Consider the following 23,061-nt stretch of genomic DNA (forward strand, 5'->3'; position numbering starts at 1 on the left):
TATAAATGAGAGAGACAATCAGTAAAATCAATGCAGTAAAAATAGAAAGGAATCAGACCTCTTGTGAATGGAGAAGATGCTGAAGGACAAAACCAGGTTTTATCTGCAGAATACAATGCTAGTTAAATAGCACTAATTTGAGGTTCATATGTGATTAAGTATATATAGACATGGAATAGAGTTCAAAAAAGCAACAAGAAACGCTTTCTGGCTGCTGCTGTACTATCAAGACTTCACAAATGATTAAAAAATGAGAAATTTTGTAAATGAAATCCAAAATGAGATCCAAATATATATCACTCTTCAGCGTCCAAACGGATAACATGGGCAGCTTTCTTTCTTCGTCCAGTGGTGAAATACTTGAACATAATACTGATTTTTGTGTTTGAATTAATGAAATTAAGTTATGCTGTTAATATGTAATAAGAGAAACACTGTGCTACGTTCATTTAGTTGTACAGCTCTTTTGAAGTTGGTAGGGTTTACCACGTGCAAAGGGAAAGCTCTTAAATCCTTCCTTTCCTCCACTGCATTACCGGCAGTAATGTGTTCCTGCATGTCATGCCATATCCAGGCCCGCAAGGATGGTTCAGTTGTGGCAAAGGGCTTGATTGTGGCAGGGTGTTATTGCCACGGTGGCACTAAAGTGACGGAAGCAGGGAGTGATTTAGGCTGCTAAAGCAGTTTAGAAATGGTTATGGAGGTTCTGTCTGTGCTTGCTTGTAGTAATAAAATACCTCACTATCATTTAAATGACCTAATATAAAAACATCTCGGAAAAATTAGCGTAGTATATTGTAGCAAGATGCCTGTCGCCATTTCCTGGAACAGATGGAGCAGATGTTCAATATTGCGCTGCTGAAACTAGTGGTTGGGTTTATCCTCCTCATGGCTTACAGGGACATTTTAACAAATATATTGCATTGCTTGTCACGCATGACAGAAAATCTATAGTGTAGAAAACTTTGCTGAAGAAAGGAGGGTATAAAACATCTGTTTTGTAAGCGGTATTGGATCGGAATGACCATAATTAAAATTACCAATTAGAGAAGTCTTCTCCTTTTTGGCTCTTGGTAAGGCTAGACTGGTGTGTGTGCGCTGACTGCAAAGGGTCCGTGAAGAAAAAGTGTATCAGGCTGATAAGTGCTGGGTGGTGCCATTTGCTTTGACGGGAACTTCATCCTGACTTCTAACTGCTGCTAATATAGCTGAAGCAGTATGGTTGGTTAAAACAGAAACTTCTTAAAATCTGCCACTCAGTCGTGTAGAGGTATAGTAGGTATATTTATTCCTGTAACCTACCTTTGGGGAATACGCTAGTGTTTGGAGATGAATTTCTGTGTTTTTCCTCTGCAAACACACCCGCCATAGAAAAGTTCTGCTTCATTTCTTTCCCTTTCTCCTCCAGCCGGCTCCGCTTCTTGCGGCATCAGTGTCAGAAACCCTGTGGGGCCTGTGTGACAGGAACAGGACCAAGCATGTTATTAGTGTGTTTGACTGAGCATGGCAAAACAGGGCGATCAGTACTACTAGTCACTGGACGATGGGGGAGTACGATTCCTAAAGCACCACCCGTTCCAAGCGTTCTTTTGCCTGTAAGTGCTGACAGAATCTACAAGGTTGTGAATATAAACAAATATTGTGAAACCACCTTCTTGACCTAATAAATAATGTAGTCCTTGCAGGGCCCTGTCAGTTTTCTTTTTGCTGTCACCCAGGGGGTAGGTTACAAGTGTGTTTATGCTCTATCCCATTTTGTCTTCTATTGACAAGACAACTTTCAAAGTGCCCAAATTGTCTCTCAACATTAGCACAATTTTTGGACAGTCGAACTGACAGGTGAAGGCAGAGGAAGCCAGCGCTGAACAACGCCTGTTAGACATATGCTGTCCTCTAGAAGTCAGTGGACTATGAAGGATAGTTGAGGTACCGCACCTGAAAACCAACGCTGGATGTCTGGACCTGCCCTTGGCAGTGTGCTGCTGACGTGCCCTGAGACCGTCACAGCTAGGAGCTTGCTAGCCAAAGTAACCCAGCTAGCTTTGTCTGGAGTTGCTGACCGAGAGAGGCCCTTGCCCACAGAGCAGTAACCCCACCGTGTCAAGTGTAGTGGTCTCCGTCAGTGTCGTTCAGAGGGGTTCGCAGGCTCCTGCCCTGGGGGTCCCACCCTTGGTTCTGCCTTCTCGGGTCTGAACTGAGGCTAGCGCACTCTGGTCTAAGTCTCTAGCTCAGTCAGCCTTTGGGAAAAGGTGGAAAGTTTGTCACCTCAGCTCAGACAAAAAAGCAAAGCTGCATCCTGCTTTCGCGGGTGCCTGCCACCGCAGCCTCATGGGTGGAAAGAGACCCTGCAGCAACCCAAATTCATATCCTCTCAGACCAGAATAGAGGCAGATGTTGCTGATGGTTGTTGATGATGGCTGGGTATGCCTCTTCTGTGGGTAGTCACTAAAGCCTTGCTTAAGCTTATGGGTGTGCTAGCTGCCTTGCATTTGTGTTAAGTGGAGGAAAATGAAATGTGTAGCTGTCGTCAAAAAAGTAGATGCTACTGCCCCTAGAAGCATGGGTGATCACATCACGATCTGTGGAGGAGAGGAGGCTGCATTCCCATGATACCGGGATAATGTGGTCTTAAAAAATTCCCAGCTCCTCTCGTTATGCCTGCCTGCCTGCTCCTTTCCTGTCTTCTCTTGAAAAGCTTTTCATATTATCTATTTGCTAGCACTGTTCCATTTCTAAATTTGCCTTTCTCTTCTATTTGGACCTGTGAAAGAGAAAAATGGCTTTTGACCAGAAATATTCATGTGCCTGAATGTGTTAGACGCTTTTACATCGCTCACTAGATGGCAGCAAGATGCTGTTATACCGATTAAAAAAATTTAAGTTATGTATTCTCCAAGTGCCTGAAATTTCCTAAAATCTGAGGATCTGGTATCAGAAGAGCTTTTTTTTTAAAATTTTTTAAAAGAATTTTTTTTCCCTGAAATACGAAGTCCACAGGTGTAGGAAATGCAAGATGAAATCTATATTCAATACTCATAAACAACCCCAGTTCCTGTGAACTTGTTACAACAATAAAGGTAATCGACCTTGTATAATTTTTCAGTAAGAAGTTTTCTCGATTATGCCTCTGAGAGGGAAGATGCTGGGGATACTAAAGTAGTTTCTTAAAAAGGGGGACAAAATAAGAAAAAAACAACCATAAAACTCATGGTGAAAGAGGTGGAAATTTGTAACAGAAGATAAGTTTTGACCTGGTCACTCTGGAGTACTGAAATCAATATTGGATTTTTGTTTCTGCCTCCTTTTTTGCTAGCTACACAGATTTTTCTGGGAGTTTAAATAGCAGTCCAGAAAGCTATCATCTCTACTTGAACTAAGCTGAGTGGAGTGCACAGCCCCTCGTTCTTCTTTGCTGCTCAGAAATCTCTGTGCTCCATTTAGAATTGCTGTAAATAAATGAAGGCTTTACCATTTTTTATGGTAACATCCTCATCTGTTCCAATTCAGTTTTGCATATATTTCAGAGATTCAACTATTTCAGCTTGTCCGCTTGGTCTAATGCAAGGACTTAGAGGTTTCCTTGCAAAGCAAAATTTCGTAGTCATTGGAAGTGAAATAGATCTAATATTTGTGTTCCCCAGACCATAGGTATGTGTCCTGAATCTCCTTCAGTTAGCTCATATTTTCTCCACAATCCAATTTAGCATTTAAGTTGTGTTGGTAGTGAACTGTACATTGATTTAGGTCAATACTAACGTAACACCTGCTTGTGTCAAAACTCCTTATCTGCTTTGGATCGTCAACTTCCCAAGGGGCCTTGGGAAGCCATGCCTCTGTGCAAGAGCCAGTATTTGATCTACCACATCTAAACTTGAAATCGAGTGCTGTTATTTTCCCATAATTAAAGGAAAAAAAGCCTATAGTTTCCAGCTAGGAGTGTTATTTATTATTGCTTGCTTACTTTTTCTTCAGAAAGGCATTATTCTTACAAGTTTGGAAAAGTTTGTAAGTTTACAAACTCCTAAGTGAAAGCATAGGGATTTCAAGATACAAGATGTATTCAAGATACTACACTTAAAGTATATTACCTATGTGCAAAGCATGTATATGTTTATACCCTACAATCTCATTCATCATTACAGAATCAAAAAAATGGAGGAAAATGTTTAGAAGATACTGATACTTGCTACAGTTGCGTGCAGCTGATTTTCTTGTATCTGTTGCTCTTGAGGCCTAAAATAAAGCATGGTATGCAACTTATGCCCTTAAATTACAAGAAAGGAGTAAAACCCAAAGTACTAGGACATTTTTCTTCAGTGTGGAGTCTGAAGGGGTAAAAAAGACGATGGGTTGGTTCATGCTATCGTGTAATTTCAAAATAAAATAGCCGTTCTGCATCTGTTCTTGCTGAGGGCGGCTCCCTCTGCAGCTCGAGGCAGCCAGGCCTGTCCCGGACACAGGGACGGGGAGGTCTGAGCTGCGCCAGAGCTGCAGCCATCTTGTCAAAATTTGTGTCATCTCTGCCGTTTACTGGGTGGGAGGCACTGCTAAATAATTCCCCCAATTTTTAAAAAGATTTTAAAACTTTCCAGGATTTTGAAGATGGTAAGTATTGCTGAGATAAATAAAATAATGTGTTGACCTGCTGCACAGCTAGCTGTTACATGGAATTATTCCTCAGGCCTATGCTTTGAAATAGTTGTCATGAAAAGTTGGCTGAGTGAGCTGAAGTTCCCAGTTAAGAAAGCTGATAACACAAAATAGTTTGTGGGGCAGAGTTCCTTTCTTAGACCTGGGTGTTGATTTCTGAGATGAGATTTCTGCCAGATGGTATTTTTAATGGAAATGAAACAAGCAGCACTTTAAAAAAAAAGGAAAAGTCAGGTTCCGTATCTCCTGATCATCCTGTAGGAAAACAGTCTTCAAGGTCATTTGCAACATTTGCTGCCATTTTGCAGAGGGCTGACACGATGCTTTTCGTCCTGGTGAGTCTGCAGCCACGTTACCAACAGACTGGAGCCTCTTACTGTTTAGCAAGGAATAATTCATTTTAAAAATGCCTCATTAAAAATGCCTGACATCATGTCTTCGGTGATTTCATTTTTATTACCCGTAAGGTCAGTTTACTTACTGGAAAACCATGGATACACCCAAAACCAGCTGTGGTAGGTTGGCATCGATACTGAACGCGCTTGGCTGTGCCATGGGCTTTGTGCTCTGTTCCTCCCCAGGCAGTACGCCTTGCAAATCACCCACTCGCTGCGCCTGGCGCCTGGGCACGTTTGAATAGTTCACTGTAGGCAACCGCTGTTTATATTTACCAAATTATTTGTTAAGGGTCGGTAGCTCGTTATAATCCCACGCTGCTTCATGCTTCAGTGCCTCCACGCTCCCATCTCGGTGCTCCTGGGCGCTTCTGATAACGGCAGGAGAGCCGCTGCGGGGTTGTTATTGCGGGAGGGAGGGAAAAGACTGTCACCAGCAACCCAGGGTATGTCCTTCCTCACCAAGGTTTGGTTTTTTTTAAATTAGAAATAAAGAGCAAGCAGAAGGGTCCAGATGACAGAACGTATAGCCTGGTCAGTAAATGTGCTAAATCCCACTCAAAGAAAACATGAGTCTGCCCTGTCTGTAGCTACAGGAGCTGGCTGTTTTTTGGGAGCTGTAAAGATTTTGTTTTTAGCCTGAGCGTCTCTGGTGCAAAGCCTGCTGTCGGTGATGGTGGGACTCCCACGACTGAAGAACGCGAGCTTCACGGGGCAGCAGTGATCTGCTTCTCGGCAGACCAACGGGGGAAGTCACTGGACCGAAACTGCCCCCTTTCCTCACTCCCAGTGGCACATAACAGGCCCAAGCCTGGAAGAAAGGAAATGATGAACCCCATGCCTTGAGCTTTTGTGCAGTGTTGCCAAATCCAGATGCTAAAAGGTTGGGAGATGGGAAGCAGTAACAGTAATAGTCTTGGAGACCTTTGGACCTGTCTGGTTCCTTGTGTGTATGTAGGCTTCACACGTCTGGGCTTCCTTGGAGGCCCAAAACTGTTGTTTGTTTTAAATGAAAGATGAGATTTCAAGTAATTGTGAGACTTTCGAAGGAGGAACTTTGGGAAAATAAGCAAATGTTGTGATGCTTCTGAAGAATTGTGCCCAGCCTTTGGGCAGCTGAAGGCAGAAGAGCCTGGAGGAGCCGCCTCCTTTCGCCCTGGGTCAGACTTGGTCTTGGCTCTTAGGCGAGGCGGCTGTAGGGGCAGAGTGCGTGGGGGTCCGTGCAGCCGCTTAGCCTCTGCTGTGCCTGCAGGCTTCTCCTGCCGAGGGTCGCCTGAGGGAGCGGCCACCAGCTCCTTCCACCCTCCCTTCCCCAGCAGGCAACTGCTGCTGGGAGGTGGAGCAGGGTCAGGGCCATTTTCAGAGGCCGGTCGGAGAAAAGGGGATTACAGGCATCACCGGGAGGAGTCTGGCGTCACTCTGCTTCCACTCTGCCCAGTGGACCCTGCTGCCCTGGTTAAATACTTCAGAACAGCTGGGCCAGGCCTGGGTTTGGAGGAACGTCATCTCTGAAAGGTTGACTCAGGCGCCCAAGGGAATTAGCGTGGAATAAAGACTTGAGGAAGCTGAACTGAGTCTGGGCATCAGCAATGTATCAAGAGACACAAATATTGCTAAAATATTATATGAAATTAACGTCAATGGAAAAAATGAAACATTAGTGAAGCATGCAGAACTGGAAACATTGCTATGGTTGTTAGGTTTTAATTAGTTGGAAACTGTTCATTCAAGCTAAAGCTGCTGGATTTTCCTTTCTTTACGAGTGCTAAGTACTGAAATATTCATTATACATGTGTCCTCCTGGCTTCTGGAGTGCTGCAGAGGGAGATTTTTTTGCATGCTAAATTTTGCAGTAAATGATACCAGTTACTGCCTAGTGGTACTTACTGTAGCCCCAGTGACATAAACGGTCCTGTCCAAAAGACATTTCACCTGAAATGAAACATTTGAGGGTGTTTTGCAACAGGAAAGTAGTGCCACCTTACCTGTTTCTCTTTTCAATTTTAAAAATACCGCGAAGCTCAAAGCATGTGTTTCCACAGTGCTCCATGAGCTCATGTGGCTGTCTTTATGTACATGTGCACACACAGACACATACATGTATCAGTGACAAAACTCAAATTTATTATTTTTCTTCCACTGGAAGGTTTTACCTCGTAGGTGGAGAATATTCCATTAATATTAACATACTTCATTATATCTGTTTTCAGAGACAGGAACATTTTTAATCCCCAGTCTTGCTTCACATGAGTGGATACAGATCTACCTGTTAACTAGAGCATTGGTATCTTGAAATATAATGGCATATTTTTGGGCATCACTGTGTGGTCTGTTTGCCGATTTCTTATCTGGAAGTCTTTATCTTTGCTATCTTATCTGTCTGATGCCTTCTGGAAAGAATTTTCCCTTTACACCACTTCATAAACTTCTGCATACACTAGACTCGAGGTTCTGGGCCATTTCTCACATTTTGTAATGAGTTTTCTGATTGAATTATTTTACAGATAGCACCTCATACATGCAAAGCAGTGCCTGAGATCCTGGTGGATTTTTTACTGATCGTATGTATAAAGCTCTAAGAACTTGTGACGTATTCTGAAAAGCTAAGTGGCCACTGAAACTTGCACATTTATATTTTACATGACATTGAATGAAAAATCTGAAAAGGATAAGAGTAAGATAAGTCTGTTAACATAAGAATAAGTAAAATTAGAAAGAACCAAGTATGTTGACATAGTTAAATTTTATTTGGAATAATCACAACAATTTGGAATAACTACCAGATCTATTGACAAATAGCTGGATGTTATTGGAGGAACTCTGTCACGGGCATTAATTTAATGAATGTCTCAGGCTTTAGATGAGTAGCCGTAATACTAAGATGGTTAACCTAGAATCATAAAGGGAAGGGCCAGTATGCTTGTGTGGGTTCAAAATTTTCATCACTGGGCAACCCATATGAATTGTAAATTGGACTTTTGTTAGCCCTTCTTAAAAGACAGCTCTATCGTGTAATGTTCATCAGGGGTGGCTGACCGTGGGGGAGAAAGGCAGGGGCCTCACCCCTACGAAAGCAGGTCCCTGTCCCTCCAGGTGAGCTCCAGAAGGGCCTGGGTTGGCGAGGGGCGTGCAGCCCGGCTGCAGGAGAGGTCTGGCTGCCGAGGGGAAGGTTACTCTGCAGGGGCAGTTTAGGGCATTAAAGGAGTGGAAGCAAACCACAGAACCGAGCAGCTGAAGAAAAAAAGTAGGAGCGTTAGTGGGGAAAGCGTCGTGATGGGGACGTTGTAAGCGGCACGAGTGACTGCTTGTTGAAGCCACTAAACAGGGAATCCTAGGGAGAAGAAAAGGTGCTTGGCGTCATTCAGAAGAGCAAGCGGGGCCTGGTTTGCGCGGTTGGGGCTGAAGGGACTTTTGGTCATTGCAACCGCGGCATGCTCTGATTCAGCCAACTTTCAGTAGCGGAGCGGGAGCACCCACACCCCCAGACCCCCTCCCCCCAAATCCACTGTGCTAAAGGACCGCAGAAAGGGAAAATGGCAATTTGACACCAATCTTCTTTAAAAAGGACTTTGGAAAGATGTCAATGTGGCTTTTGTCGAGAGAAACCGTGTCTGAGAGAAAACCGCTGCTGTTCGTCTGAAGCACTGACATGCGTGTGGATTGGGGTGATTTGGTTGGTCGGTGTGCTCAGATTTTCCAAAAGCTTTTGATAAGCTCCTCAGTCGGAAGACCCTAAAGAAGCAAAACTGCAGCAGGATGAAAGGAAAGATCCCCTCTGGAACCGATGTGAGGGGTAGGAATAGACAGTCAGGTATTTCGGCGAGAGATAACAAGTGGAATCCCGCAGGGATCTGCACTAAGATCTGTGATGTCTCGCATATTCATGAGTGGTCTGGAAAATGTGCTAAATAGTGCTGGATGTTTCTTTAACCGAGCTATTCAGGGTAGGAAAAATAAAAATCTACTTTTAAAAACATGGAAGAATCTCACGATACTGAGTGACATTGCAGTAAAATGGCAGCCTGCATTCGGTGCCAATAAGCACAAAATAATGCACATGGGAAAAAATAAGCCCGACTGTATGATGCTGAAGATGGGCTTTAAACTACCTCTTACTGCTGAGGGAAGAGAGTTCAGAGTGGCTGTCAGTAATTCTAAGAAATGTTGGCTGAGGGCAGAGCAATGCTCAAAAAAGCAAATAGATTGCCAGAAATTGCTAGGGAAGACACAGAAAACAAAATAATCATTTTGCTGTGCATTCACCTCTTGATTACTGCGCGCCGTTCTGGTCTCCCCGTCTAAGAAAAGGTATAGCAGAGCCCGAAAGGGACAGAGAAACCTGACAAGTGTTTTCAGAAATAGAGAACGGCTTCTGAATTGAGATTGATTAAATAGACTCTTTAGACGGGAAAAGAGAAGGTAGAAAGGCATGTGATAGCGGTGTTTAAAATCATGAGTGGCATGGAGAAAATAAGTAGCAAATGATTATTTGCGTTTCTCCCAGAACAAGAACAAGGGACATCAGGTGGAATTACGGGGTAATGGCTTAAGCAAACAACAGCAAACAACTTGGTCCTTGTGGTGTGTGATTAAACTGGAACCAGTCTCGCAGTATCTGCCAGGTGTCAAGAGGTTAGACGGGCTCAAAACCGATCAGACGAATTAATGGGAAAAAAAATCCATCAGGGGCTATTAGGCAGCAAGATGACATTCCTGCCTGAGGAACTGCCTGCGTGGCAGGCTGCTGGATGCGGGGAGGAGAGAGTGGAGAAAATGCCTGCATGGTTACCCCTTTTTAAAATTGTTTCCCTTGGTATCGGTTGCTGGCTCCTGTCGGGGGTGGGACACTGGACTAAATGGAACTTTGATCTGATCCGGTATAATTCTTCTGCATAATGTTTTTATGAGGAATTAGTCTGGGAGAAAGGCCCATAAAATACCCCAGAGAGCCACAGGGTCCCGAGGCTTGATCTCTACTTAAAGAATTTAGACCTAGCCTGGATGTCCGCTCGGAGTCTCGGAAGAGAAAGTATCCAGAAGGTCGCGTTGATCCACCCGCCTGGGGAGGGGAGAGCCCTGAGGACTACTGTGATGAACCAGAGAGACACCCATGCTTTTGGGTATTGAATTCCATTCCTTGTGGGATGAGGAAGTAAAGTGAATACTGGTGCTGCACCTTGCACATTATCCCGTGGTGCATCTTGGTGGGATGAAAGGAGTCACTTGGGAAAGGTAAAATGCGTTGAGCAATGCATGATACATGGCTTTCTCATCCTATAATTCAATGTTTTGTAGTTCTCTGAAGAGTTACTGCTCTACCTTTTGCATTGTCCAGTTTATTGTTCTGCTTTCTGAGCTTGTGTATAACACAGGTGTGCGGGAGCAAGCCAATATATTGTCATTGGTTAGAAAATGCCACTTTAAAACAGTGACAAAATTACTCTATAGCTAAAAGTGCAACCATGAGAACTGTATTTTGGTACGAGGATGATGTTGAGCTGGAATTAAATTGAATGTCTGTTTCTTCAGGGAGGGTAAATTTAATCAGGTGCTCAAAATCAAATTAAGCTGAAAATCAGTTTGGAAAAACACAAGAATTACAATCCAGCTAATGACCTGAGGTAATACCGGCAAGAAATTTGGTTTCACATTGTAACATGAAAAATCGTTTCTCTAAGAGGGAGCTGCTTGTAGCTCGTGATTGCCCAGGGTAGTTCAGAGCCCGGTGTTTCCTTGAGAGAACAATTACAATGTGCCGCCCTTGCACCGCTTACTTCCCCTCCATTATAGCGATACCAACAGTTATTACACTGTGATCAAGCCTGTCAGTGCTTCTATCATAGCGTTATTTTCTAACTTGGCCGTTAAGCTGCAAATGTTTTCCCAGCCCAGCCTGAAACAGCCTCTGCGGCCGGTGGCCCATGAGTGATCCTGAAGTGTCGTATCTTCTGCAGAAACACAGGCTCTCCTATGGCATGAGTCCTTGTAAGAAACATCTCTACATCTGGGAACAGAAAATGGATCCTGCATTTGGCTGCAACCTTGCTGCAGAGAGGGATTTGGGTTTTAATGTACACGTTATTCTGATTACCATAGGTGAGTAGAGGGTCTTTATTCAGTGTGGTTGGAAGGGGCAAGGTCTTCCCCTGCCGATTTCTTTCCTGTACAAAGGGAAGACTTTGAAGGAGCTGTGACTCAGAGGTACTGCTGCCGTTCTCACCCCCGAGGGTGTTCCCTTCTGGCATAAACTTGTCTTTCTTATTGATGGAGAATTTGGAGATGGTGCCAGAAGCTGCAGCCATGATTCAGTAGGGAGGGGAAAAGTGCTTCTCTGATATAACCTGGAATTGCATTTAACTTAAACCAGCATGGTGCCTTGATCTTCTGTGACCTTTACTCATCAGGAGTTATTAGCTAATTGAATTCAGAAGGTAACTCCCTAACTGTTTTCAAACTAAATTAACTTGCTTCAAGGGACCAAGTTATGTTTGTATTTCCACAGAGATAATGAGTTTAGGCTTCAACTGAAACCTTGCCAGATAATGAGGAAAAAATAAATCAATGACCTCACTCTTATCTGGTCTTAACAGGCAGGCTTTCCTTTGCTAAAAGTGACCCTGAAATGGTCTGGATTGATTCACACAAATACCGAGCCCCGCGCCCTGCTAAGCAAAGCCGACCCGGGGAACGCTTTGCTCCGTGAGGAGATCTAATCCGAACATCAGCAAAGGTGCAAGTATTTGAAATGCAGCTTTTCTTAGAGTCAAAACAAATGCTTCTGAGAAATTCAAATGAGCAGTAAGATAAAGAGTTAAGGAGCAAATTAGCTTCAATACTAATTAGAGGAAAAGAAACCCATTCTCACACTTGTGCCTGGGACTGAACAATCTCCATAGGCATATACTTCTCTGATTCTCCGTAGACATATGCTTCTCTGATTATTTAATTATCTGGCATTGTTAAATAAGAAATGCTTTTCAGATGTTAAAGGGAGATCGTTGCCTGGTGAGAACTGGTGTGGCTGTGTTTGTGGAGATCTTTCCTTTGGTGCCTTGATTAACGGAAGAGGTAGACAGCTCAGCCCCTCCAACAGTGTGTACCTCCTTACTCTCTATATGGTTCTCTCAAATGAAGGCTTAAATCTTCAGGTAATAAATGTGATTAATAATAATTTAACAGAGTATATGAGGCAATCTATTCAAGTACACAGAGGTAAGAGGCAGGGGCTTTTAACTACTGGTAAAGAATCCGTAAAATCTACTCTTAAAGCCCAAATAAGAAGATTGAAATTTTGTAGTAATTTTGCAATAGCAGTAGTACTCGCAGCAACCGTTTTGGTCTAATAAAAGATGTGACATTTTAGGGAGAGATGGCATCTTTTATTAAATCAGTTGATGCAGGTTTTATACTAGCATTGCTTCTTTTAATGTTGAACTTTATAAGAAAAAGTGCCCCTAGGCAAAACTCATGCCCTTCTGCCAAAAGACAGGTAAATACTGATATTCTACCCAGAGAGAGATTTTTTCAGTGCTTTCAGGTGATTGACTAATAAAATTGGAACTGCTTCAAGAAGGGGGCATCTATATCCAAGTGTAGCCAGTTTGCAGACACTACAAAATTGGGAGCAGCGGTTGATAGACCAGATGGTTGTGCTGCCATTTAGAGGGACCTCAACAGGTTGGAGAAATGAGCTGACAGGAACCTCATGAAATTCAGTAAAGGGAAAGGCCAAGTCCTGCCCCTGGGGAGGAATAATCTCAGGCACCAGTACACACTGGCTGGAAAGAAGGTTTGCAGTAAAGGACCTAGGAGTGTTGGTGGACACCAAGTTGAATATGAGCCAGCAATGTGCCCTTGCGGCACAAAAGGCCAATGGTGTCCTGGATTGCATTAGACCAAGTATTGCCAGTAAGTTGAGGGAGGTGATCCTTTTCCTCTGCTCAGCGCTGGTGAGACACACCTGGAGTGCTGGGTCCAGCTCTGGGCTCCCCAGTACAAGAGAGACATGGACATGCTGGAGAGAGTCCAGCGAAAGGCCATGAAGATGATTAAGGGGCTGGAGCATCTGACATACATGAAGAGAGGCTGAGAGAGCTGGGTATACTCAGCCTAGAGAAGAGAAGGCTCAGGGTGGACCTCATCACCTGATGGGGGATGTAAAAAAGATGGAGCCAGACTCTTCTCATTGGTGCCCAGTGACAGGATGAGAAGCACAAAATGAAATACCGGAAATTCCATTTAAACATGAGAATAATTTTTTTTTTTTTTTTTTTTACTGTGAGGGTGATCCAACACTGGCACAGGTGTCCCAGAGAGGTTGTGGAATCTCTATCCTTGGAGATATGCAAAACCTGACTGGACATAGCCCTGAGCAACTGTCTCTTGCTGACACTGCTCTGAGCACAGGGTTGGACTGGATAATCTGCCTTCCAACCTCAACCAATCTATGATTTTGTGAACCCAGAATACATTTTTACTCAGTGGTTAGGACCTTCTCATGGGAACAGAAGCAGAGAACAGAGCCCAGGTGTCCTGTAGGGATAGTCGAAGAAGACTCCAAAAAGGGTTTCTCTCTATTTAACCAAACTGGGCTCCTCAAGATCCTTAGCTTTTTGCCCTTTTCCTGAAAAAGTCCCATGCAGCTTTCAGACAACTTTCCTTCTGGGGACTGGCCGTGATTCCAGATTTATCAACCGGCCACCCACGCAAACTGTGAAAAATTAGCCTTGGCCATAAGTGACTTGCACTCGGCAATCTTCATTTGTGACAGAGTTTTGTAAATACTAATGCCAGCTTTCCATATCTTTTAAGATCATAGAATCATAGAATCATTTAGGTTGGAAAAGACCTTTAAGATCATCCAGTCCAACTGTAAACCTAACACTGCCAAGTCCACCACTAAACCATGTTCCTAAGTGCCATATCTACAGGTCTTTTAAATGCCTTCAGGGATGGTGACTCAACCACTTCCCTGGGCAGCCTGTTCCAATGCTTGACAACCCTTTTGGTGAAGAAATTTTTCCTCATATCCCATCTAAACCTCCCCTGGTGCAGCTTGAGGCCATTTCCTTTTGTCCTATCGCTGGTTACTTGGGAGAAGAGACAGACACCCACCTCGCTACAACCTCCTTCCAGGTAGTTGTAGAGAGTGATGAGGTCTCCCCTCAGCCTCCTCTTCTCCAGGCTAAACAGTACCAGTTCCCTCAGCCGCTCCTCATAAGACTTGTGCTCTAAATGTCACAAGGGAGGCAGCAAAACCTCTCCAGCCTCTCTTAATCAGTGCTCATTAGGAAAATTCCTTCTTGGCCAACGTGAAATCCAGTGACTCTCTCTCGGTGGTGCACCACCCGAATGTCACTGACCACTTGGTGCAGGGGGAAGAAGCTCGGGCTAATCTGTCCTGTCCTGGACTTAAAGCAGGATGGTGGCTTCCCACCGGAGTGCCTGTGCGATCACCCTTTGCCCTGGGCGTACTCAGCTCTGTTGTGTCCCTAAGCCCCGTGGGCTGATTCATCCTCAAGTGGCAGCGCCGCCTGCAAATGGCAGAAGCAGTGAGGCATGCGAACGGACAAATGCCGAGGTTTGTAAATCCTGGTGGGAGCCCAGGTTTGAGGTAGTCCCTGTCTGCTCAGCACTGTGCGGGCATGCTCAAGGACTGAACTTTAAGCACCAGAGGAGCTTTAAGGCTGACCATGCAGGTGCCTATAGACAGGCATGTAGCACTGGACAGTGAGTGTGTGAGTGAGACCCTCACTCTTTAGTTTTTGTGGCTCTCAGTATTGGACTGAAGTGCCAACACGGGTCAGTAGATAGCTTATTTCCGTCTAATCCCACCACGGGTAGTTTTGTGTTGTTTTTTTTTTTTCTTAAGGGAAATACCTGCCTGTTCTGTTCTGCAAGCGCAGAAATGCCCGAGCCAGTGGTTGTCACATTTGCCGCAGACAGGGAGCTGTTACAGTAGCGTGAGCACCATGTTTCACCTCACCTGGCTCAGGTGCAGTGCTGTACTGCTGTGGCTGCATCGTTTTTTGGGAGCTGATAGGTGTTGCACTGGCTTGGATGTGCTGACTCAGCAGTTTTGGTACCGTGCTCTGGAGCACCAACAGCATGGCCAAAAGGGTAAATGAACCTATTAGGGGGTGGTTTGATCTAAGCATAAAATTAATGCATTCTAACAACATCATGGGATAAACTAAAATGGACAGAACACTCCCATAAAATAAATCAGATACGGAAATTAAATCTCATGACTCTAAGACAGAAGCTGAAAACATTCTATGTCAGACATTCTATTTTCCAAGCATTTGCAGTGGAAATTTTTCTTTTGAAAGGGACACATTTTTGAAAATCTTGTGGTTAAAGAAATTAAATTAAAATATCATCTGCCCCACTTCAGATCTTTTTATCTTTTTATATTTTGTTTCTGTAGAAATTAAGATTAAAAGAAATGTAAGATTAAAAAAGTAGATGCTTGAAAAGCTGCTTTGGGTCATTGTCTTCAAGCAGTTGCCATAGCTCCTAAGTGACAACTTGAAGACCTTTTTATACTCAGAGTGCTGTAGGAGTGTGAGAATTGAGGCTTGAACTTAGGGGAACTGTAGGAGATTTTCTGCCAAGAAAAAGTGAAGGCCCAAGTCCCTGCACCTGGTGGAGATCCAGTCAGAGACCACACAGAATGCAACATGCTAACATACAAAATAAAAAAACCAAAACCATATTAACGGTGAAGAATTTCGTAAGAAATTGGCTGCTATTTGATTCTAAATTTGATTAAATAGATAATTTTATCAGAGTCAAAGCTGATCTATTCAGCTGGGTAACATCTCCACACAGAAGCAGAATATTTATCATCTAATATGTGAACCACAACCACAACTCTGATTATAAAGCTTTCATCTTAGGTTTAATTTGTTTTGTGGTAACCAAATGCTTCCTTTCCTTTCCTGTAAGCTGTTGCCCTGTCTGTATAATAAAGTCCACTCAACAACCACAGCTCCATCAATTTTGTCAATGGGCATCAACTATCAGCAATTACCGGTGGCAATTCCCCCGTCTCAGGACAGTCAAAAATACATGAGTAATTTCGTGTATTATTTGAGGTGTGTTTCCTTCCCGCATGAGGCTTGTGTGAGCTCACAGATGTGCACACTTAGACCCCAAACACAAACATATCTGGTCCCCTTCTCATTTCAGGTCCTGAAACTAAAAAAGATTGTATTATCCCAAATGGCAAGACCGAATGTCAAAACGTATAAAAAAGGAAAGTCCGGATTCCTGTGGCTCTGGGCTTTGTGTCTGGGTCCTCTGCAGCCTGCTAAGGTGTGAGTGCTCAGTGTAGCTTTTCCCACACTTGAGATATTCATAACCGCCTGCTTTCTCTCTCTGGCGTGCAATCTGGTTTCTAAAGAGGTGGGAGTTTGTTCGACAGCCTTTCCCTCACAGGCAGTATTAATGAGGTCTTTCTCCTCCACCCACACCCTGTTTTCTGGAAACATGTGGGAACTTAATGACTTTAAGACTTCTTTGTGCTTGTCTTATTAGGGCAAAATTGGCCAACGGGCTCACAAAAGGTTAGGGAAGAGACACCCAAACAAAAGACAAACAGGCACGGATGCAGACACCAAGATCCTTGTTTCCTTAAGAAATGTTAGCATTTTAGCTTTCACTCTTAAAATGAGAACCAAAGCTGACTGAAGGAACGTCTAAAAAAGAAAGTGCTTTTCTGCTCATGTGGTTCTTCAGACTTGGGGACCTTCAGGACAGGTCAGTGGCTGAAGAAGTCTGGCTGCTGGTGTCAAGGTCTCCTCTCCCATGCTTGATCAGCCCAGGCAACTCTGAACATCAGCCTGTCCCTGCTGACCCATGGCAGGGCTTCACAGGTTTCCTCTCACATTTGCAATCTTTGCTGACTCTCCCTTGCTCTAGATCTCCTGGTGGTCTTCCGTTTAATGTCTGCCAGGCTATCCACTCTGAGCTGAAGGAGGACATCATTAATGTGTGTCAATGTGGAAAAATGTTCTTCTAATTTAGTCCTTTAACAGAATATTCAGAGTTTTGCTTTCCTCAGCAGCTTGCTTGCAACCATCCTTCTTTCTCTCCCTTCCTGCTCCCCAGTGTCAAAAGCTGAATAGATGAAACCACTTGTGAAAGACCTGGTATCCAAATAGTTAGGTGAAAAAGACTTCCATAATTGCTGCTGGTATCAAACTTCTTCCCTTGGAGGCTTTAAACTGGGCCATCCTTTATTCTTCCTCTTCCAGCTACTCAGTTTCCAAGTGCAGGTGTTCTGTGCTGGGAATAACTCACCGCTTACAATCACACGCCAGAGCTAGAATCACTTGCCGCTTGTCTAGACGAGTTCTGGACACTCTTTCAGCCACAGCACTGTCTTATCGCTGGTGCCTGATCAGTCTTTTGCAGGTACCTTCAACACTGTCCCCTAAAATACTTGCCAGCAAACCTCGGCTCCCTCTTGTCCCTGCCCCAGAGCCTTGCCCAGCTACTGGGGCTGGCAGGAAGAAGAAGTCCAGTATGGCTCCCAGCAAACCGAAGTGGCAGCCCCAAAGTCGGAGCAGTCTTGTGTCCCAACAGGGGTTCTCCTCATATGTAACCGCACGCTTAAAATAGCAGTAGCTTAAAATTTTATCGGGAGATATAGAGGTTGCTGCTGTGGTGTGGGAAGTCTCAGAGCTTGGGCTCCAAGGTTTCATTTTCTTAAAAATAATTGAAATGAAATTAAATAATAGTGCTTAAAATATTTGCTCTAGACTTTTTCCTTTTTGTGGGGGAAATTAAAAAATATATTTTAAATACTAAAACAGAAAGAATGTTTCTTTTCAGAATTACCTGAAGATGTGATTTTGGACCCGTTTAGTCCCAAAGTCAAGTTTTCTTGCCTGCTAATTCCAACCAGCTCATTGTGCTACGTAAAGCAGGGACTGTTAGCTTGAACGCAGCAGATGATTACAGATGCTGTAATATTTAACTTTCAGCGATACCGTTGAAAGAAAAGCAGAGATAGTCTTAGATAGCAGAGAAGCAGAAAGTCTGTTAGACTTTAGTTGATTTAGTGTACCATCAAAATGACATCACAGCAGCTTCCAACTTCAAGTTACTGAAGTTGGAAAACACCAATTTAATGTGGAGTCATTACTCATAATTTTGTTTAAATTCTGCTTTAATAATGTTGTCCATATTTGCAATACTGTAAATGTGAAAATGAATTTGGCTGAAAGAGTGCCAGTGTGAAGCAGCGTGTAATTTTGTTTTTGTTTGTGCTGTACTCTGCATAATTACTGTAATTATGCATATTAGGCTGTTCTGTGTAATGGCACCATAAGGTAGATAATTTTGTCAATAACTGGATGTAGCAGCTTATATACATTTTGCACCATTCACAGAAGTGCTTTGAAGATCATTTAATACTGCTGATTTGCCCATAATAGGTCAGAAATTATTGCTGTGCTTTTCAGAATGTCTATATGGAAGAGATGTTTTCCAGAAAAAATCAGAACTACTAAAAAAATCAGAACTTTGTGTCTGAGAAAACAGAGCAAAAAAAAAGGGCTCCCATTTTCAGAGAGGGTAAAATTAATTATCTGATAGGGCTACTATCAGTGTAATATAACAAGGAGCTGCAGCAGCTTTGAAATCCTTAGAGGTGTATTTCAGAAATTGCAAATATGCTCAATGCCCTTTACTTCTTTTTCAACAGAACAAGTTTAGATCAAGATACCTTAATGAACTGAGATGAAAACTTAATTTTAAAATGCGACTCAACAGAAGCACATTGATAATAGAGAAAACAAATGGGGGAGGGAATGCAGGTGGGAAAACTGGAGTCAGGCAGGGTGAGGTGGGCATGGGGTGAGATGCTGCCTGGGTAAACTCAGAGGTTCAAAGGAAAGGTGGTATTTAGGAGATGGTTCCTTCGAATGTTCAGGAAAAATACTTAAAAGTTGCCTTTTCCGATGTACAAGATAATTGTTAGTAGTGGTATGGTGTTAACTGGAACCCCCAGCCGTCTTCTGAGAGCATTTTGTGCACAGCAATGGGGGCTGCGGCGCGGAGGGCAGCTCTCCTGCAGCTCTGGCTCCACGTGGCCACCCAGTTGCAACGGGTGAGCCTTTCTCAGCACCGAAAAACCTGACACGGTGGGTCCTGGGGAGCCAGCCCTCTCCCTCTATTTGAGGAGGGGGTTTCTGGGTGGTGCTCTGCAGCCGCTGTGATTTGGGGAGCCTGGTGCCTGGATCTGTACGCTGGTCCCATGCTCTTGGTGAGCAGCGACCCGCTGGCAGTAGCCATTTTCACAGCTGCGTTGCTATCCCTCGGCGTGATGGAATTTGCACAAGGCTTTTTTTCTGCTGAAAGAAACATGGGTGGATGGGTAGCGACTCATTTGTCAGAAAAGTTTGGAAACTAGTCACTGAAAGCAGACGTGGAGTTGTCTGGGGAGGTGAGCAGGGCACAGGGTATAAAGCTGTTGTGATTCGCTTCTGTATGTTATGCTCCGAGCACTCGTCAGATTAGGACTCAGTTCTGTGGGAAGGGACGCCTGAGTGACACTGCTGGTTAGATGCATTAAAAATGCCCCCAGCCCTGGCGAAGCAGGAATGCTGCTGCTAGATAAGAGCAGTTTCTCTGAGAGGATCCGCTCCTGCTTTATGTTTCCTCGGGTTGAATGGATTCACTCTGAAGTACAAGCCGCATGAAAAATTTCAATGTCATTTTTAGCCCTGCTTCAACAGGCATAGTTTGGCAGGGCTGATTTGAGATACACGGTCTGTGTGGGACACACTGTTATTTATCATGTATTGATCTGGCAATAATAACCTGTGCTTTCCTGAGATGTAACGCTTGTGACTCCATTCTTGTTTGGTAAAACTGACCTGCCGCTTGCAATTCATTCAAAATGCAGCAGCACACCTTACCGTGGATTTGAGCTAGCACATTCATCCTGCTCTGCTTTCTTTTTTTTCCCAAATCAGAGTAGTTATAAATTTATATAGCTCCGAAAGGGACTAGCATTGGTTGTATACAAGATCCTTTCCTTGATCTCTGTTTGATGGGACCCTGCGCTCACACGCTGTCTTGTTTTGATGCATGGGGCTTTAGTGGCACTGCTTGTCTAAACTAAGTTCTCCAGCATAAAATCAATCAGATATTCAAATTGTATAGTGGAAAGTCTAAATGTCATTCATTTAGTTGCAGGGACATGACAGTCTTTATTGACTTCTTAAAAATAGTGAGTTGTTTGCACTCCTTGGAATATCAAAAAAAAGAAGGAAATAAGGGATCTAGGGAAACTGATGTCGCCTCATTCTTCTTCTGAATTCTGGATATCAAATTGTAGCCAGTACTCCTACCTAACGTAAGCAAAGACATACCGTGTCAGACCAGGGACCACCTAAAGAGGTACCCTGCCTTTTGCCCAGGAGCAGATACTCAAGCGAGAGAGGAAGATCAGAGAAAGTACCCAGTGATACTTCCCTGAATGCTCCCCCAAATGCTGGGGAGTTGTGGCTTAGGGTCTTCCTCACTGCAAGCCTGCCGAAGTCTGTGGGCAGGTTTGGTACCCTCAAGCCACAAGTCTCTCCAGACCTGCTGCAGAAGGAGCACTTGAAGAAGCCGAGAGGAGCACTTGAGCCTCTTGCGTATCGCAGGCCGTCCCGGAGACCTCTCCTGCCCACGGGAGGGAAGGTCGCCTCCAGCTATGTGAGAAATGCTGATCTCGGCCGGGTTGGAGGAGCAATGGGAGCTGCAAGGCAGAGAAGGCCAGACGTTAAAGGTGATAAGGCACACCGCAGCTGGGCGAATGGTCTGCTCGCCACCCCCGCAGTGAAGCGCGTCGTCTGGGCTGGCACGGACCTGACCCAGCTCAACAGTGTCACCGCAGGTGGCAGCCCTTACCGCGTCTGCTCCAGCGTGCATGGGCCTTCTCTCCTCGTTTCATGCACAGTTGTTTATTACTGAAACTATAACAATTGTTGTAGAATTGCCTGTATAAATAAATCAGTGCCAATTTTTAAACCTGAATAGTTCCTTCACGTTAATAATGCTAAATGATTATAGCAAAGTTGTCCTTTCTATAAGAAGTACAGGACAGACTTGCACAAGTTTTTAAAAACACTTGTGACTCTCAAACTAAATTAGGATTTTTTGGCTACAAGCCCAATAGAGCTCAGTAAGTAAAGACTTGATTATTGGCAATGCTTAAATTGATTTACTTCAAGTAAATATTAATAGGTGAAATAAGCCATATGCTGAGTAGATCATGGACAAATAAGTTTCTTAGTTAAATTTCCCAGCGTGTTCCCAAAGAAGGACATTTTAGTTTTTGATAGAAAAGCAGTTTGGTCTGTTTTTGAATGAGTCAGTTAATTTTTTGCTTACTGCAGCTTTGCTTGGAGTGGATGATAATCAGTTGAAAAATGGACGAAGTACCACAAATTATTTTGTTGTCAGTCTTATGGATTATAGCTCTGACTTAATGAAGAAAATCAATGTCCCCACATTATCAATATGTGAGAAACATTGGCCTTAAAACCCACTGTGCTCCCAAATAAGATTTACAGGGAGAAGTTTAGACAATTTTTCAGGAAAAGCACTAGGTCTCCTCCATGTGTTCTTCTTGCTAATGTGATTTCTTTTTCTTGTATGTTGTATATATCTATAGCAGTAATGTATTATGACTTGCTTAATTATTTTCTTCACCTTACTTCTTTTGTCTTCAGCTATTACGTCAGCATGTCCTGGGTGACATCTAAGTGATTTCAAATGTAAGTTCAGTGACTGAATTCTGCTACTTATTTGTGGTCATAGTGGTAGAACCTAAAAGCTAAGAAGTTACTACTTTTTCCCTTTGCCTTTAATTAGTTGTTTCCATTTGCAATGTTTATGAAAACTCAAGTTAATTTTGGACTGACAGAGATCTCCAGATAGACGTAATAGAACGCTGCCATGCATACATGACTACACCAAGCACCTTCTGAACCAGTTCAATTACCACACAGTTATACTTCATTAAAATATTTAATATTTTCATAAAATTTTTTCAGATGCTTTAGTGCTGTGAGTCTTCTCATTATTTGAAGGCTTTACCTATGTTTTCATGTAAAAAGCTGGTGCAGCTATAGGTAGAAATCTGCCATGGAAACCTACCAAGGGCTATATTGTCAATAAATCTCCATACGAAGAGCAAGTTGTCCATAGCAATCGTCCACTCCACTTGTCCAATTCCACTGCAATGACACCATCTCTTGGGAGATTTCTTAAATCATTTACCACCAGAATAGGCAGCAGTATTTTAGCTGTAAGTCATTAATAATATTTTTATATTATTATATTTATATATAAATATAAACACACACACACACATATATACAAACACACATGTATAAAAAATTGAAATTGTCATATGCAATTATGCACAAGGGATAATTTTCTATGTCTGTGCACACAGTTATAAACAGTATTTCCTCACTTCTATTTAATGAGTGTCCGAGGTACAAACTGGATGTTCTTTCAGAAAGGGCACTCAGGGAACAGCCTGATGTCCAAATGAGAAGGCATGTAACTTTACTCATGCTGAGACACACAGGGCATTTTGAGGGAATAGGCCTTTGGAGGCATAAATCTTCTTCCATAATTTGTTAAGCTTTTGTCATTTTTAAGAGAAATCATTGCTGTCCCTTCATAGCTTCTGCCAGATAAAAATGGAAATTATATTTAGGAACAATATACAAGAGTACATACAGTACAGGAATATTTGACTTTCTTGACCTCTTTTTTTTCTTTAGATGGTTACATTCAAGGTTGAAAATGGCAACATGTACTGATGTAAATGATTTATCAGTTCCCTAACAGATTATGTTGAGAAGAAAACAACAAATCCAACAAGGAGAAAAAGCAGGAAGGGAATAGATGCAAATGTTTATAGGCTCATGTGTGAATACAGATACAGATAATTCATGTTGCGCTGTTGCAAGAATTCATATCAGAAAAGTTCAAGCAATAT

The sequence above is a fragment of the Calonectris borealis genome, chromosome 1 (assembly GCF_964195595.1).
Source record: "Calonectris borealis chromosome 1, bCalBor7.hap1.2, whole genome shotgun sequence".
Classification (NCBI taxonomy): domain Eukaryota; kingdom Metazoa; phylum Chordata; class Aves; order Procellariiformes; family Procellariidae; genus Calonectris; species Calonectris borealis.